The following is a 17266-nucleotide window of genomic DNA, read 5'->3' on the forward strand; positions in this document are numbered from 1 at the left end:
TAGAGGAAAGAAAATGTGAAACAAAAAAAGATTGATTATGTCTCTGTTCTGGGCGATCCATAAAAAACAAGTGAACAAAACAGAGAAAGATTCCCGCCTTCCGGGGTTTCACAGTCTAAGACACAGCTTAACCATTTAATAGCTAATATGCTACATCGAGTAGGGCAGAGAATAAGGATCTGATGGGAGTATGGATTACAACTTGAAGGAGATGATCAGGAAAGGAAGGTGACATTTGAGTAAAGACCTTTTAGAAGGTCAAAGAGCAAGAACCAGGAAGGGGGAGGAGGCGGTAAACACATCTCTGGGAGAGCGAGTAACACATGCCTAGTGCTGAGATCAGGGCATGCTTTGGGATGAAGGAGAAACACAAAAACTTAAAAGCAGAGAACAGTGAATATCTCATTTTCTATAGACAAAATGAAGACATTCATCGAAAAAATAAAATTCATTTTTGCTTTTAATGAGATAAAAGATAGTAGATGCAAGAAGGGATGAAAATGCCATTTTATAGAGTATATGACTACCTGCAGTAATTCAAGACACTCCAGTGAACTACTAGAACTGATAATTCAGTAAGGTTGACAGATTAAAAACACACACACACACGGACCTCTACCAAAATAGAGCAGCCTCATAGAAAGAAAGTTAAGACAATTATATTTAAAAAGTGAGGCATGAGGCTGACGTTGTGGCTCAGCAAGTAAAGCTAGAACGTGTGATGCCAGCATCCAGTATGGGTGCCAGTTTGTGTCTTGGCTATTCCGCCCTTTTTTTTTTTTTTTTTTTTTTGACAGGCAGAGTGGACAGAGAGAGAGACAGAGAGAAAGGTCTTCCTTTTCCATTGGTTCACCCCCCAATGGCTGCTGCGGCCAGCGCATCACACTGATCTGAAGCCAGGAGCCAGGTGCTTCCCCCTGGTCTCCCATGTGGGTGCAGGGCCCAAGGACCTGGGCCATCCTCCACTGCACTCCTGGGCCACAGCAGAGAGCTGGACAGGAAGAGGAGCAACCGGGACAGAATCCAGCGCCCCGACTGGGACTAGAACCCGGGGTGCCGGCGCCATGGCTCAATAGGCTAATCCTCCGCCTGCGGCTGTTCCACTTTCCATTCAGGTCCCTGCTAATGGCATGGGAAAGCAGGAGACAACTCAAGGGCTTGCTTCCCGGCCATCCACATGTGAGACTGGGATGAAGCCCCTGGCCAAGTGCTGTCTGTTGTGGCCATGTCTGGAGTGAACCAGGGAATGGAAGATTGATTCTCTCTCTCTCTTTTTTTTTTTTTTTTTTTGGCCAGGCAGAGTTAGAGAGACAGAAAGAAAAGTCTTTCTTCTGTTGGTTCACTCACCTAATGGCCGCTACAGCCGGTGCTGCGCTGATCTGAAGCCAGGAGCTGGGTACTTCCTCCCAGTCTCCCATGTGGGTGTGCAGGGACCCAAGCACCTGGGCCATCCTCCGCTGCCCTCCCGGGCCACAGCAGAGAGCTGGACTGGAAGAGGAGCAACTGAGACTAGTACCCGGCGCCCCAACGGGGACTAGAACCTGGGGTGCTAGTGCTGCAGGCGGAGGATTAGCCTAGTGAGCCACAGCGCCAGCCAATCTCTCTCTCTATTTTCAAATTGTTTTGTTTTTGAAGTGAGAGAGGCTAAGGGGACTAAATGAAAATTTAAGTTTCAATGCTCTAATGTATTAAAAAACTAATATCATTAGACTAGGGTAAATTTTATGTATTGTAATATCTAGAACAACATCTAAGACAACCACATAAAGTGATAAGACACCAACACAAGGAAGGGAAGAAGGAAGGGAAGAAGGAAGGGAAGAAGGGAGGGAAGAAGGAAGGGAGGAAGGGAGGGAGGGAGGAAGGGAGGGAGGGAGGGAGGAAGGGAGGGAGGGAGGGAGGGAGGGAGGAAGGGAGGGAGGGAGGGAGGGAGGAGGGAGCCACAGAATAATTACCTTTAATACAAATAGTCTAAACATGCCAATTAAAACTGGCACAGTGGATTAACCAAAGGGGGGGAGGGGACCCAGTAATATACTGTCCTTAAGAAACGCACTTCAAACATAGACAGGTTAAAACTGAAAGGATGAGAAATGACTTATCATGCAAACACTGCTTTTTAAAAAGTAAATGACTAATAGTAATATTAATACCAAAGGAGTAGACTTCCGAACAAAAAGTAACAAAAAGTAACGAGACAAATAGAGACGTTACATATGAACAAAGGGCTGATCCACTAGGAAGACGACAATTCTAAATGTGTATGGACCCAACACTAGAGCCTCAAAACAAACAAAAAACTATAGAGATGAAATGACAGAGACATAACCCAATCACAATTAATACGTGGAGATGTTAACATGCCACTCTTAGCAATGGGTGGATAGACACGAACACTGCAATCATTCTATAGGATCTGACATTTATAAAGTATCTAACAAATTACACTTCAAGTGCTCACTGAACATTTATCAAGCAAGACCACACTCTGGACCACAAAATAAGCCTCAGCAGATTTATAGCATTGAAGTCATACAGCATATGCACTGATCATAATGGAGTTAAATATCAATCACCAACAGAAAAGTGTCTAAACACTTGGAAACTAAAGAACAACTTTTAATTAAGTTGTGAGTCAAAGAAGCATGAATAAAGACGAAGACCGGGTTATGGCAAAGCAGGCAGCCAGAGGGAGCCTCTTCAAGAGCAGAGAAGGAATGCCTCTTGGCCTCTCCTTGTGGCTTTTATTCCCTCCAGATAACATTCAGCCTTGCTGTGTCAGTAAGTGTACCTATGTTCACGACAACACATTTCACCTCTGTGGTGGTATCCATCAGACTCTCATGAGGAGGGCTGGACCATCTTGTGTGATACACAGACCCTTGCCTGTTATCTTGGAATAGGATGTCCAAGGCCTCTGTGGTGTGAGCCTTCCCACAACCTAAGGCATGAGAGGACTGTTTCCAGCATCCTTGGCCTTCTAAGGGATGCAGGTATGATGTTCCTACCTCAGAAGATTGCCAAGATGGTGCCAAGGCGGTCCCCAGCAAAAATAAACACATCAAAATGTATGGTACATGGCCGGCGCCGTGGCTCAATAGGCTAATCCTCCACCTAGTGGCGCCGGCACACTGGGTTCTAGTCCCGTCGGGGCACTGGATTCTTTCCCAGTTGCCCCTCTTCCAGGCCAGCTCTCTGCTGTGGCCAGGGAGTGCAGTGGAGGATAGCCCAAGTGCTTGGGCCCTGCACCCCATGGGAGACCAGGATAAGTACCTGGCTCCTGCCTTCGGATCAGCGCGGTGCGCCGGCTGCAGCATGCCAGCCGTGGCGGCCATTGGAGGGTGAACCAATGGCAAAAGGAAGACCTTTCTCTCTGTCTCTCTCTCTCACTATCTACTCTGCCTGTCAAAAAATAAATAAAATAAAATAAAATAAAATAAAACCTTAAAAAAATGTATGGTACATGGCTAAAGCAATGCTGAGAGGGCAATTTACTGTGTTAAGTTCATGTGAGAGGGTCCAGCATTGTGGCACAGAGGAACGCAGATTGGTGTCCATGTGGGATGCTGGTGTTGCAGGAAGCGGCTAAACTTGCTCTGCACAATGCTGGCCTCAAAAATAACTTAACAGTGATTTTACACAATCTCTTTCAGGAAATAAAAGGAGCACTTCCCACTTGGTGTTAGGAGGCTAGCATTATCCTGATACCAAACCAAATACAATACAAAAAGGAAAAAAAACCTTAAGGCTACTATCTGTCATGATTTTCTCTATTTGTGTTGGACTGTCTTTTTACTTCTTGATGGTGCCCTTTGGAGAACCAAAGATTTTAATTTTGATGAAGTCCAATTTCTTTGGTTGCATATACTTTCCATGTGTAGGGATTCAGCTTGACATGACTGCAGCCATCTTGGACATAACTACTGCGTTGCCCACTAGGTCACCCTAGGCTTTGTAGGACAAACAAAGTCATTAACATAACCTTCTGTACTTGTCTTGCAGGCAGATTCTGGAATGTCCATTATATAGTGCCTTGAATGTGAATATTTCTCAAGAAAGTCCAGGCACACTTAGGTTAACCATAGATTTCCTTTGTCCTTAACACAGAATTATGAGAAAATAAATTTCTATTGGTTCACTCACCCAGTCTGTGCTAGTACTTTGTTAACCAGCCCTAACAAACTACAATGGGTATTCATTCCTTTAATTCTTATTGCTGAACTGTCTGTTTTCCTATTCATTTCTGTTAGTGTTGCTTAATTTCATATTTTGTTATAAGGTACTTTATGTGCATATGCACATACAATTATGACAGGCTCTGAAAAATCATTATAAAAAGTCCTCTTGGTGCCAGCGCTATGGCTTAGCAGGTTAACATCCTGGCCTGAAGCGCCAGAATCCCATATGGGCACCAGTTCGAGTCCAGGCTACTCCTTTTCCAATCCAGCTCTCTGCTATGGCCAGGAAAAGCAGTAGAAGATGGCCCAGGTCCTTGGGCCCCTGAACCTGCGTGGGAGACCCAGAAGCAGCTCCTGGCTCCTGATCAGTGCAGCTCCGGCTGTTGCGGCCAACTGGGGAGTGAACCATCGGATGGAAGACCTCTCTCTGCCTCTTCTCTTTCTGTGTAACTCTCAAATAAATAAATCTTAAAAAAAAAAAAAAAAGATGGCCCATGTACTTGGGCCTCTGCCACCCTTTTGGGAGACCAGGATGGAATTCCTGGCCCTTGGTCTCAGCCAGGCCTAGCCCTGGCCATTGCAGCCATTTGTAGAGTAAACTAGGAGACAGAAGATTTCTAACTCTTTTAAATAAATTTTCAAAAAAATTTCCTGGGGCTGGCGCTGTGGCACAGAAGGCTAAGCCTCCACTTATGGTGCTGGCATCCCAGATGGGCGCCATCTTGTGCTGTTCTTTTTTTTTTTTTTTTTTTTTTAAGATTTATTTATTTATTTGAAAGTCAAAATTACACAGAGAGAGAGGAGAGGCAAAGGCGGGGGGGAGGGGGGGAGGGAGGGAGGGAAGGAGAGAGGGAGAGGTCTTCCATCTGCTGGTTCACTCCCCCAGATGGCCACAACTGCCGGAGCTGCGCTGATCCGAAGCCAGGAGCCAGGAGCTTCTTCTGGGTCTCCCACTTGGGTGCAGGGGCCCAAGGACCTGGGCCATCTTCTACTGCTTTCCCAGGCCATAGCAGAGAGCTGGATCGGAAGAGGAACAACCGGGTCTTGAACCAGTGCCCATATGGCATGCTGGTACTTCAGGCCAGGATGTTAACCCGCTGCACCACAGCACCGGCCCCGCTGCTCCTTTTCTGATCCAGCGTTATGCTACTGGCCTGGGAAAGCAGTCGAAGATGGCCCTAGTGCTTGGGCTCCTATACCCACGTGGGAAAAGCTACTGGATCCTCACTTCGGATCAGCCTTCTTGCTGTTGCAGCCCACTTGGGGAGTGAACAAATAAAGATCCCTCTGTCTCTGTCTCTCTCCTTCTCTGTGTAACTCTGCCTCTCAAATAAATAAAATCTTTTAAAATTTTTTCCTGAATGTGGTAACTATACTGTGGTTATAAAGACAATGTTTTTGGGGCCGGTGCTGTGGCGCAATGGGTTAACGCCCTGGCCTGAAGCGCTGGCATCCTATATGGTTCGAGGCCCAGCTGCTCCACTTCCAATCCATCTCTCTTCTATTGCCTAGGAAAGCGGTACAAGATGGACTTGGGACCCTGCACCTGCCTGGGAGACCTGGAAGAAGCTCCTGGCTTCAGATTGGCACAGCTTCAGCCGTTGCAGCCAATTGGGGAGTGAACCATTGGATAGAAGACCCCTCTCTCTGCCTCTCTTCTCTCTGGTTAACTCTTTCAAATGAATGGATAAATCTTTAAAAAAAAATTACAATGTTCCTTTTTAAAAAATATATACTTTTGTTCATTTGAAAGGCAGAGAGACAGGTCTTCCATCTGGTGATTCAACTCCCTAAATACCTGCAATAGCCAGGACTGGGCCAGGCTAAAGCCATAAGCCAGGAACTCAATCCAGGTCTCCCGCATGAGTGGCAGGGAGCCATGTACTCGAGCCACCATCTGTTGCCTCCCAGGGTGCACAAGTACAAGGAAGCTGGCATTGGAAGAGAAGCCATGACTTGAATCCAGATAGACAATCCGATATGGGATGCAGGCATGTCAAGCAATGTCTTAACATCTGTGCCAAATGCCTGCTCCAGAATACATGGTGAAGAAACTAAAGATCGAATTGCATGATGTCAGTACTTCATCTTAAATAGTTTAAAGAAAATAAAGTGAAAGGGTCAAAGCAGCATTAATTAAAAATAACGAAAAAGTAACCCATGGCCAGCATACTACTGAATGGGTTGGAAGCAATCCCACTGAGATCTGGATCCAGACAAGGATGCCGGCTCTCACTGTTGCTATTCAATTTAGTCCTGGAAGCTTTAGCCAGAGCCCTTAGGTAAGAAAAAAGAAATCAAAGGGATACAAATTGGGAAGGAAGAAGTCAAACTATCTCTATTTGCGAATGACATGATTATATAGGGAGTCCAAAAAGACGCCACTAAGAGACTACTAGAACTCATAGAAGAGTTTCGTAAAGTAGGAGGATATAAAGCCTATACAAAACAATCAATAACCTTGGTATACACAGTGCCATGGTGAGAAAGAACTGCTAAGATCAATCCCATTCACAATAGCTACAAAAAACACACACACACACACACACACACACACACACACACACACAACACCTTGGAATAAATTTAACCAAAGATATCAAAGATCTCTATGTTGAGAATTACAAAACATTGGAGAAAGAAATAGAAGACACAAAAAAATGGAAAAAATCTTCCATGTTTGTGGATTAGAAAAATGAATATAATCAAAATGTACATACTACCAAAAGCAATTTACAGATTCAGCATGATACCAATCAAAACACCAAGGACATTCTTCTCAGATCTAGAAAAAATGATGCTGAAATTCATATGGAAACACTAGAGACTTCAAATAGCTAAAGCAATCTTATACAACAAAACCAAAGCTGAAGGCATCACAATATCAGATTTCAAGACATACTACAAGGCAGTTATAAGGAAAACAGGCTGATTCTGGCACAAAAACAGTTGGATAGACCAATGGAACAGAATAAAATGCCAGAAATCAACCCATGCATCTACAACCAACTTACCTTTGACAAAGGAGCTAAAATCAATCCTTGCTCCGTTCAATAAATAGAGCTAGGAAAACTGGATCTCCTCATGCAGAAGTATGAAGAGCAAGACCTCTTACACTTTACACAAAAATCCACTCAAAATGGATTAAAGACCTAAATCTATAACCCGATACAATCAAATTATTAGAGAACACTGGGGAAACCCTGCAAGACATTGGCATAGGCAAAGCCTTTTTGAAAAAGACCGCAGACGCACAGGCAATCAAAGCCAAAACTGACAAATGTGATTACATCAAATTGAAAAGCTTCTGCACTGAAAAAGGAACACTGAGCACAGTGAAGAGGCAACAGAACGGGAGAAGTTATTTGCAAACTATGCAACTGATACAGGATTAATAACCAAATATATAAAGAGTTCAAGAAATTCAACAAACAACCCAGTTAACAAATGGGCAAAAGACCTAAACAGGCTTTTTTCAAACGAGGAAGTCCAAATGGCCAATAAATACGTGAAAAAATGTTCATTATCACTAGCCATCAGGGAAATGCAAATCAAAACCACCACGAGGTTCCCCCTTACCCCTGTTAGAATGGCTTTCATACAGAAATCAACAAACAAAAAATGTTGGTGAGGATGTGGGGAAAAAAGTACCCCAGTCCACTGTTGGTGGGAATGTAAACTGATACAGCCATTGTGGAAGACAGTATAGAGGTATGTCAGAAATCTCAATATATATATAGATCTACCATATGACCCAGCCATCCCACTCCTGGGAATTTACCCAAGGGAAATGAAATCAGCATATGAAAGAGTGATCTGTAGCAACATGTTTATTACAGCTCAATTCACAATAGCTAAGACATGGTATCAACCCAGATGCCCGTCATCTGAAGACTGGACAAAGAAGTCATGGGATATGTACACCATGGAATTCTATATAGTGGTAAAGAAAAAAATGAAATCCTGTCATTTGCAACAAAATAGATACAACTGGAAAACATCATACTTAGTGAAATAAGCCAGTCCCAAAAGGATAAATACCACATGCTCTGTCTGATCTGTGATAATAGACCACCTAAAAGGTATCTATAGAAGTTAAATTGACACTGAGATGCAATGACTTTGAATACCCCTTGTCTCAACTATTAAGGAAGTTTCTTTTTCCATTCTATTTGTTGAACACTTTACTTAGTATAGAGTTAATTGTATTTGTATACAGTTAATTGAAAATAGAGCTTAGTGAAAACTATGAATGGGAAGAGCAAGAGAGGGGTGTGGTGGGAAGAATCACTATGTTCCTAAAGTTGAACTATGATATGCATGAGGTTTGTATTCCTTAAGTAAAAGGTTTCTGGGGAAAAAATAATAGTGAAAAAGTACAAACAATTCAAATGTATATCAAGTAATAAAAAAGTGCTATCTACACAATAGAATATTATTCATCCATAAACTGAAGGAAGCACTAACAATGCTACAACACTAATGAATTTTGTAATAAGCATGATTACTGAAGAAACCCAGACACTAAGGGTACCTATCATCACACTGATATGAAATGTCCATTATAGGCAAATCCCTGTAGATCAGTTGCTGTCAAACTGTGGGAAACAAGAAGTAGGGAATGACAACTAACAGACTGATTCAGTGTCTTCTATGTGATGAGAATGTTCTGCAACTAGAGAGTTGTAGTGACTGTACAACTTTGTGTGAATATACAAGAAAACAGAACTGTAAACAGATGAACTTTATCTCCACACAACAAATAGATGCTTAAACAACCTAATACATCCATGGATATATACCATAGATCTAAATGGAAAACCTAAAAGTAATCAACTTCTGGGAGAAAACAGGACAATTTTGGGGCTGGCGCTGTGGCATAGCGGGTAAAGCTGCCACCTGTAGTGCCAGCATCCCATATAGGCGCTTGTTGAAGCCCGGCTGCTCCACTTCCCATCCAGCTCTCTGCTTTGGCCTGGGAAAGCAGTAGAAGATGGCCCACGCCTTTGGGCCCCTGCACCCTGGCTTTGGATGGGCACAACTCTGGCCGTTGTGGCAAATTGGGAGTGAACCAGCAGATGGAAGACCTCTCTCTATCTCTGCCTCTCCTCCTCTCTGTGTGTAACTCTGACTTTCAAGTAAAATGAATAAATCTTAAAACAAAAAAAAGAAAATAGGACAATCTTCACAACTTTGAGGTATGCAATATTTCTTCGACAGGATACAAGAAGTGTAAACCATGTAGTCGGCAGAACTGTAAGCTGACCCCAGGTTTCCTACCCCTAGTGTGCATGCCTCATATAGCACCTTCCCCCTGCAGTGTGTGGTAGTCCTGACCTATCAGCCCCTTTTAATGAGGGTTTGGGGTCCAAGATAAGAGAAATTGGAGAGTCAAAGTTGTAGCAAATCTTTAAAGAAGCAAACTCATGTTGTGGAGGAGACGATTTGGCAGGAAGTGATGGGTGGCTTCTAGGAGGTCATGGCTAGCAAGAGAGCAGGGAACTATCTCTTATAGTTACAGGGATCTAAATTCAGCCAAATATCTATGTACTTGGAAGAGGACATTGAGCTCCAGTTAGCAAGCAACCTGCCTTGAACCTTGATTTTGGTTGGGTTTGACAGACTGAAATCAGACACCAGATCCATTGAAATTGTGGGGTAACATATTTATGTTGTTTTAAGCCTTTTTCTGGTAAATTTTTATGCAGCAACTGCAAGTAACATAAGACAGAAAAGAAAATGATATGGGCCAGTGTTTGTAGAATAACAAGTTAAGCCACCGCCTGCAATGCCGACATTCCATATGGGCCCCAGTTTGAGTCTTGGCTGTTCCACTTCTGATCTTGCTTCCTGCTACTGTGCCTGGGAAAGCAACTATGGCCTAAGTCCTTGGGCCCATACAGCATGTGCGAGACTCAGATGAAGTTCCTGCCTCTGGCCTGGCCCAGCCCTGGCCATTGCAGCCATTTGGGGAATGAACCAGTGGATGGATGCTGTCTTTCTCTCTCTGTCCTTCTCTAATTCTGCCTTTCAGATAAATAAGAGTAAAGTAGAGTTACAGAAAGAGAGAGGGAGAGACAAAGAGAAAGTTCTTCCATCTACTGGTTCACTCCCCAAAAGGCCACAAACAGCTAGATCTGGGCTGATTTGAAGCCAGGAGCTTCTTCCAGTTCTTCCACGTGGGTGCAGGGGCCCAAGTAATTGGGCCATCTTCCACTGCTTTTCCCAGACCATTAGCTGGGAGCTGGATCAAAGTGGAGTGGCCGGGACTTCAACAGGCGCCCACAAGGGATGCCGGTGCCAACAGTGTTGCAGGTGGCCACAGCACTGGCCCCGTAAATCTTTTTTAAAAAGTGACAAAGTAGATTTGATCAAAATTTTTAAACTTCCATTCTTTACAACAAACTTAAGAAATGAAAAGGCAAGCTATATACTGGGAGATAATATTTGAACATTTACCTGATAAAAGAGTAGTATTCAGAACATTAAAAAAAATGTATGCCTCGGGTCTGGCACTGTGGTGCAGTGGGTTAAAGCCCTGGCCTGAAGCGCCGGCATCCCCTATGGGCACCAGTTCTAGTCCTGGTTGTTCCTCTTCCGATCCAGCTCTCTGCTATGGCCTGGGAAAGCAGTAGAAGATGGCCCAGGTCCTTGGGCCCCTGCACCCACGTGGGAGACCCAGAGGAAGCTCCTGGCTCCTGGCTTCGGATCAGCTTAGCTCTGGCCATTGTGGCCATCTGGGGAGTGAACCAGTGGATGGAAGACCTCTTTCTGTCTCTACCTCTCTCTGTAACTCTTTCAAATAAATAAAATGTCTTTAAAAAAAAAAAAAAAAAAAAAAAAAAAAAAAAAAAAAAAAAAACACAACAACTATGCTTCAATAAGACAACAATCCAATTTGAAAATATGGGCAAAAAATTTGGATAGACACTTCATCAAAGATGATATATGGATGGCAAGTAAACACAAGAAAAGATGCTCAAAGTACCTTTACTGTATGTTCCAACAACTCTGTCCCTGTGTGTCAGCCTAAGAAAAATGAAAATATTTACATCTATACAACAGCCAGTATGCAAATATTTCTATTGGCTTTATTCATAATTACAAAAACTGGATACAACCCAAATGTCCATCAGCCAGCAAATGCATATAGTGGACTACCACTCAGGAATATAAAGGACTGAACATGAGTGGATAAGTCTCAGCTACATCAGGCTAAGTCAAAGAACCCAGAAGATCCATAATAGCCAAAAAGATCATTAGTGTATGATTCTATTCATCTGACATTCTAGAAAAGACAAACTTAAAGGGTCAGAAAATAGATTAGTGATTTGCCAGGACCTAGTGGTAAGAAAAGGGGATTGATAAGTGTACACAAGAGAACTTTGCAAAGTGATGAAAATGTTCCATATCTTGTCACTGTGACACTTACATAGCTGTTTGTCAAAATTAATAGAAACTGGCCGGCGCCGTGGCTCACTAGGCTAATCCTCCGCCTAGCGGCGCCGGCACACCGGGTTCTAGTCCCGGTCGGGGCGCCGGATTCTGTCCCGGTTGCCCCTCTTCCAGGCCAGCCCTCTGCTGTGGCCAGGGAGTGCAGTGGAGGATGGCCCAGGTGCTTGGGCCCTGCACCCCATGGGAGACCAGGAGAAGCACCTGGCTCCTGGCTCCTGCCATCGGATCAGTGCGGTGCGCCGGCCGCGGCAGCCATTGGAGGGTGAACCAACAGCAAAGGAAGACCTTTCTCTCTGTCTCTCTCTCACTGTCCACTCTGCCTGTCAAAAAATAAAAAAAAAAAAAAAAAATTAATAGAAACTATACACATAAAAGATAGACATCTTCCATCTGCTGGTTCACTCCCCAGATGGCCACAACAGCCAGTGCTGGGCTAGGCCAAAGCCAGGAACTTCTGGGTCTCCCACGTGGGTGGCAGGGGCAGGAAAGCAGTGGATGATGGCCCAACCATCTCAGCCCCTGCTGCAATGGCCAGGGCTGGGTCAGTTGAAAGTCAGGAACATCTTCTGGGTCTCACATGTCAGCAGCAGTGGCCCAAGCACTTAGGCCTTCTTCAACTGCTTTTCCCAGGCCATTAGCAGGGAGCTGGATCAGAAGTGGAGCAACCAAGACTCCAAACAGGACCCATATGGGATGCCGGCATCACAGGTGGTAGTTTTACTACCCATTATACCACAATGCTGGCCCCAAACTGTATTTTCAAGGTCAATAAAATACAACGGCTTAAAGCTACAAAAATTTTACCAATAATTTTGAGAAAATGCATTTTATGAATAAAAAAACAGAAGAAATTTCAGAAATAGATGTATTCAGTATATCCTAAAGCAGTAACTGAGATCAACAAAAACAGGGTAATCTAGCCCAGGGAATTGTACACTTTATCTTCTTTTAAATGACTGGATGATATTGTAGGCTTTGTGAACCATACAGTTTCTGCTGCATCTACTCAACTCTACTGATATCCTAGCTATATGGGCATGGCTAAGTTCTAATAATTTTTTAAAATTTATTTATTTGAAAGGCAGAGTTACATAGAGAAGGAGAGAAAGAGAAAAAGGTCTTGCATCTGCTGGTTCACTATCCAAAAGACCACAATGGCTGGGCCAGGCTGAAGCCAGGACTCAGAAGTTTCACTGGAATCTCCCATATGGGTGGCACAGGCCCTAACAGGCTGTCTTCTGCTGCTTTCCCAAGTACATTAGCGGGAAGCTGGATTGGAAGCAGCACTCATGCGATGCTGGCATCACAGGCAGGGGGTCAGTCTGCTGTGCCACAATGCTGGGCCCCAGTAAAATCCTCACAAAACCGGCTAGGTGTAGCTCGCTGATTCCTGATCTAATCAAACGGTGGAACAACTGGCTGCTTCTGTTAGGTCCTAACTTGATGCAATTTACCAAAAATTCAGATGGATTTAACATCCAAATATTAAAAAAGGATGAAATGTAATTTTTAATAAATGAAAACTTCCCTAAGAATGAAACAAAATAAAGATGGTATGAAGTGAAAAGCAGACTAACTTGATACATAAAATTTAAAACTTTTTGAGACAGCTGTCATAGTGTAGCAGGTTAAGCCACTGCCTATAATGCCAACATCCCATATCAGGCACCAGTTCAAATGCCAGCTGCTCCACTTCTGATCTAGCTCCCTGCTGGTATACCTGGGAAAGCAGCAGAGGATGGCCCAAGTGCTTTGGTTTCTGTACCCACGTGGGAGACCTAGAGGAAGCTTCTGGATCCTGGTTCCGGCCATCTGGGGAGACAATCAGTGGATGGAAGATCTCTCTCTGTCTCTCCCTCTCTCTAACTCATGATTTTGAAATAAAAATAAATAAATCTTATAAGAAAACTAAAACTTTTGTGGCCAGCACTGTAGCACAGAGAGTTAAGCCACTACTTGGGTTGCTAGCATCTTGTAACAGGCACAGTAGCAGAGGGTGGAACATTCTGCCTTGAACAGCAGAAAGACTGGCATTGGAATTGCTTTTTAAAAAATAAAAAGCTATAGATGAAACAGAGATTTATCCAGTAAAGAAACAGAATTCATGAGGCTGGTATTGTGGAGCAGTGGGTTAAGCTGCCAATGTGCAACACCAGCAGCCCATATGGGGACCAGTTTGTGTGCTGGCAGCTCCACTTCCCATCCAGGCCCCTGCTGATGTGCCTGAGAAAGCAGCAGAAGATGGCCTGAATCCTGGGGCCCCTGCACCCATGCAAGAGACCCAAATGAAGCTCCTGCCTTCAGCCAGGCCCAGCCCTGGCTGCTCCTGCCATTTGAGAAGTAAACCAGCAATGGAAGCTCTCTCTCTGCCTCTGTCTTCCTTCTCTCTAACTCTGCCTTTGAAATAAAATACATCTTAAACAAACAAAAACAGAAGTCATTACCAGCAGACTTGAACTAAAATACAAAGGAATAAAAATAACTAGAAAGATGTTTAAGTGAACAGAAACTAGTAAAAATTCTAGTGGGGGCTTACAGATTATATAGCATTCAATTATATATCAATAACTCAAATGGAAGGTGTGCAAAAAATGTAATTAAAATGTTGTGAAGTTCTTATATCACGTGGAAGGTGGTAAAAACTATAACTGTATTAGCATAAAATATATGCTGTAATTTCTAACATCCCCACTAGAACAACAAAAAAAAGGTTTATAAGAATAAGAAATGGCCGGCGCCACGGCTCACTAGTCCCGGTCGGGGCGCCGGATTCTGTCCCGGTTGCCCCTCTTCCAGGCCAGCTCTCTGCTGTGGCCAGGGAGTGCAGTGGAGGATGGCCCAAGTGCTTGGGCCCTGCACCCCATGGGAGACCAGGATAAGTACCTGGCTCCTGCCATCGGATAAGTGCGGTGTGCTGGCCGCAGCGCGCCGGCCACGGCGGCCATTGGAGGGTAAACCAATGGCAAAGGAAGACCTTTCTCTCTGTCTCTCTCTCTCACTATCTACTCTGCCTGTCAAAAAAAAAAAAAAAAAAAAAAAAAAAAGAAAAGAAAAGAAAAAAGAAAAAGAAAAAGAAAAAAGAAAAATGGGGGCGGGTGCTATGGCATAGTGGGTAAAGCCACCGCCTGCAGTGCCGGCATCCCATGTGGGCACCTGTTCAAGTCCAGGCTGCTCTACTGCCTATCCAGCTCTCTGCTATGGCCTGGGAAAGCAGTAGAAGATGGCTCAAGTCCTTGAGCCCTTGCACCCATGTGGGAGACCCAGAAGAAGCTGCTGGCTCCTGGCTTCAGATTGACCCAGCTCCGACCATTGTGATTTGGGGAGTAAACCAGCAGAGGAAGGATTTCCCCCTGCCTCCCACACCGCCTCCCTGTAACTGCCTTTCAAATAATAAATGAATAATATTTTTAAAAAATAGGAGAAATTAAAAAAATATTTAAGTTAACCCATGAGAAGGCAAGAACAGAAAAAAGGACACACATCAGGAAAACAGAAAGGAAACAGTAATATAATACAGATCAACTCTGCACTATTCTGTCATCCAAAATAATCAGATTAGATTAACAAAACCAGGTCACTATGTACTGCTTTCAAGGAACATACCTTAAATAGGGACACAGATATATTGATACTGAGGATAAAGTAGTAGAAGATCAAAAGAAATGGTACCCAAAAGAGAGCTACGATATCTATGTCAACATCAAAGATGTCATCTCTAACGATTGCCATGAGCACTTTTTTTTTTTTTTTTTTTTTGGGACAGGCAGAGTTAGACAGTGAGAGAGAGAGAGAGAGAGAAAGGTCTTACTTTTCCATTGGTTCACCCCCCATATGGCCGCTACAGCCGGTGTGCTGCACCTATCCAAAGCCAGGAGCCAGGTGCTTCTCCTGGTCTCCCATGCGGGTGCAGGGCCCAAGCACTTGGGCCATCCTCCACTGCCTTCCTGGGCCACAGCAGAGAGCTGGACTGGAAGAGGAGCACCAGGACAGAATCCAGCGCCCCAACTGGGACTAGAACCCGGGGTGCCAGCCCCACAGGCGGAGGATTAGCCAAGTGAGCCACGGCACCGGCCAGACACATTTCATAATGATAAAAGGGCAATTCACAAGGAAGATACAACAATTCCAAGAGCATATACTGACTTTCAAAATACACAAAGCAAAAAATAACTGAAGGGAGGCCAACACTGTGGCGTAGCGGGTAAAGCTACCACCTGCAGTGCCAGCATCCCATATGGGCACTAGTTCGAGTCCTGGCTGCTCCACTTCAGATTCAGCTCTCTGCCATGGCCTGGGAAAGCAGCAGAAGATGGCCCAAGACCTTGGGCCCCTGCGCCTGCGTGGAAGACCCAGAAGAAGCTCCTGGCCTCAGATCAGCCCAGCTCCAGCCATTGCGGCAATTTGAGGAGTGAACCAGTGGATTGAAGACATGTCTGCCTCTGTCTCTGTCTCTCTGTAACTCTGCCTTTCAAATCCATAAATAAATCTTAAAAAAAAAAAAAAAAAAAAAAACTGAAGGAAGAAAAGGGCAAACCACAGTATTACCATTTTACATAATAATAAAGCAAACAAAACTTGGGGAGGATACTGACAGTCTAAACATATCTAACAAACTTGACCTAACAACGCAGCAAACAAGAACAAAGTATATTTAAACATGTACATACCACTTTTTTTTTTTTTAATAATCCTTCTGCAGGTTCACCTATGGAAACCTTGTTACAACTTTTACTTCTTCTAAATAGTCAACACAGCACATTTAACAGACTACCATATGCTAGGTAAAAGCAACCCTCAACAAATTTCAAAGAATGGAAAACATTCAAAATATGCTGTCTGGCTACCAAAGTATTACGCTAGAAATCAGTAAAAGGGGAACTAGAAAATCATCAACTATATAAATATTAAACAAATACATGCTGGATTCAGGTAAGAAATTACAACAGGGCCGGCGCTGTGGCTCAATAGGCTAATCCTCTGCCTTGTGGCACCAGCACACCAGGTTCTAGTCCCAGTCGGGGTGCCGGATTCTGTCCCAGTTGCCCCTCTTCCAGGCCAGCTCTCTGCTGTGGCCAGGGAGTGCAGTGGAGGATGGCCCAAGCGCTTGGGCCCTGCACCCCATGGGAGACCAGGAGAAGCACCTGGCTCCTGCCTTCGGATCAGCAGTGCAGTGTGCCTGCCGCAGCGCGCCGGCCACGGCGGCCATTGGAGGGTGAACCAATGGCAAAGGAAATGGAAGACCTTTCTGTCTCTCTCTCTCACTGTCCACTCTGCCTATCAAAAAAAAAAAAAAAAAAAAAAAAAAAAAAAGGGAAAAGAAAAAAGAAATTACAACAGAAAACTAGAAAATACTTTGAATGGAACAAAATCAACACATCACATAAGTCAAATGGGACATCTGGGAAATAAAATGGTGTATTTAAAAAACATTTCAGGGATCATGTTCAATGTTTACCAACTTGAGTAAAGCTGCTGGCTGTGACATGGGCATACCATTATGAGCACTGGTTCGATTCTTGCCTGCTGCATTTCTGATCCAATGCCCTGCTGGTGCACCTGAGAAAGTGGAAAATGGCCCAAGTACTCGGGCACTTGCCACCCATGTGGGAGACTCAGATGGAGTTCCCGGTTCC

The sequence above is a fragment of the Oryctolagus cuniculus genome, chromosome 6, assembly GCF_051225735.1.
Source record: "Oryctolagus cuniculus isolate XC-2025 breed Fujian yellow rabbit chromosome 6, ASM5122573v1, whole genome shotgun sequence".
NCBI classification, from domain to species: domain Eukaryota; kingdom Metazoa; phylum Chordata; class Mammalia; order Lagomorpha; family Leporidae; genus Oryctolagus; species Oryctolagus cuniculus.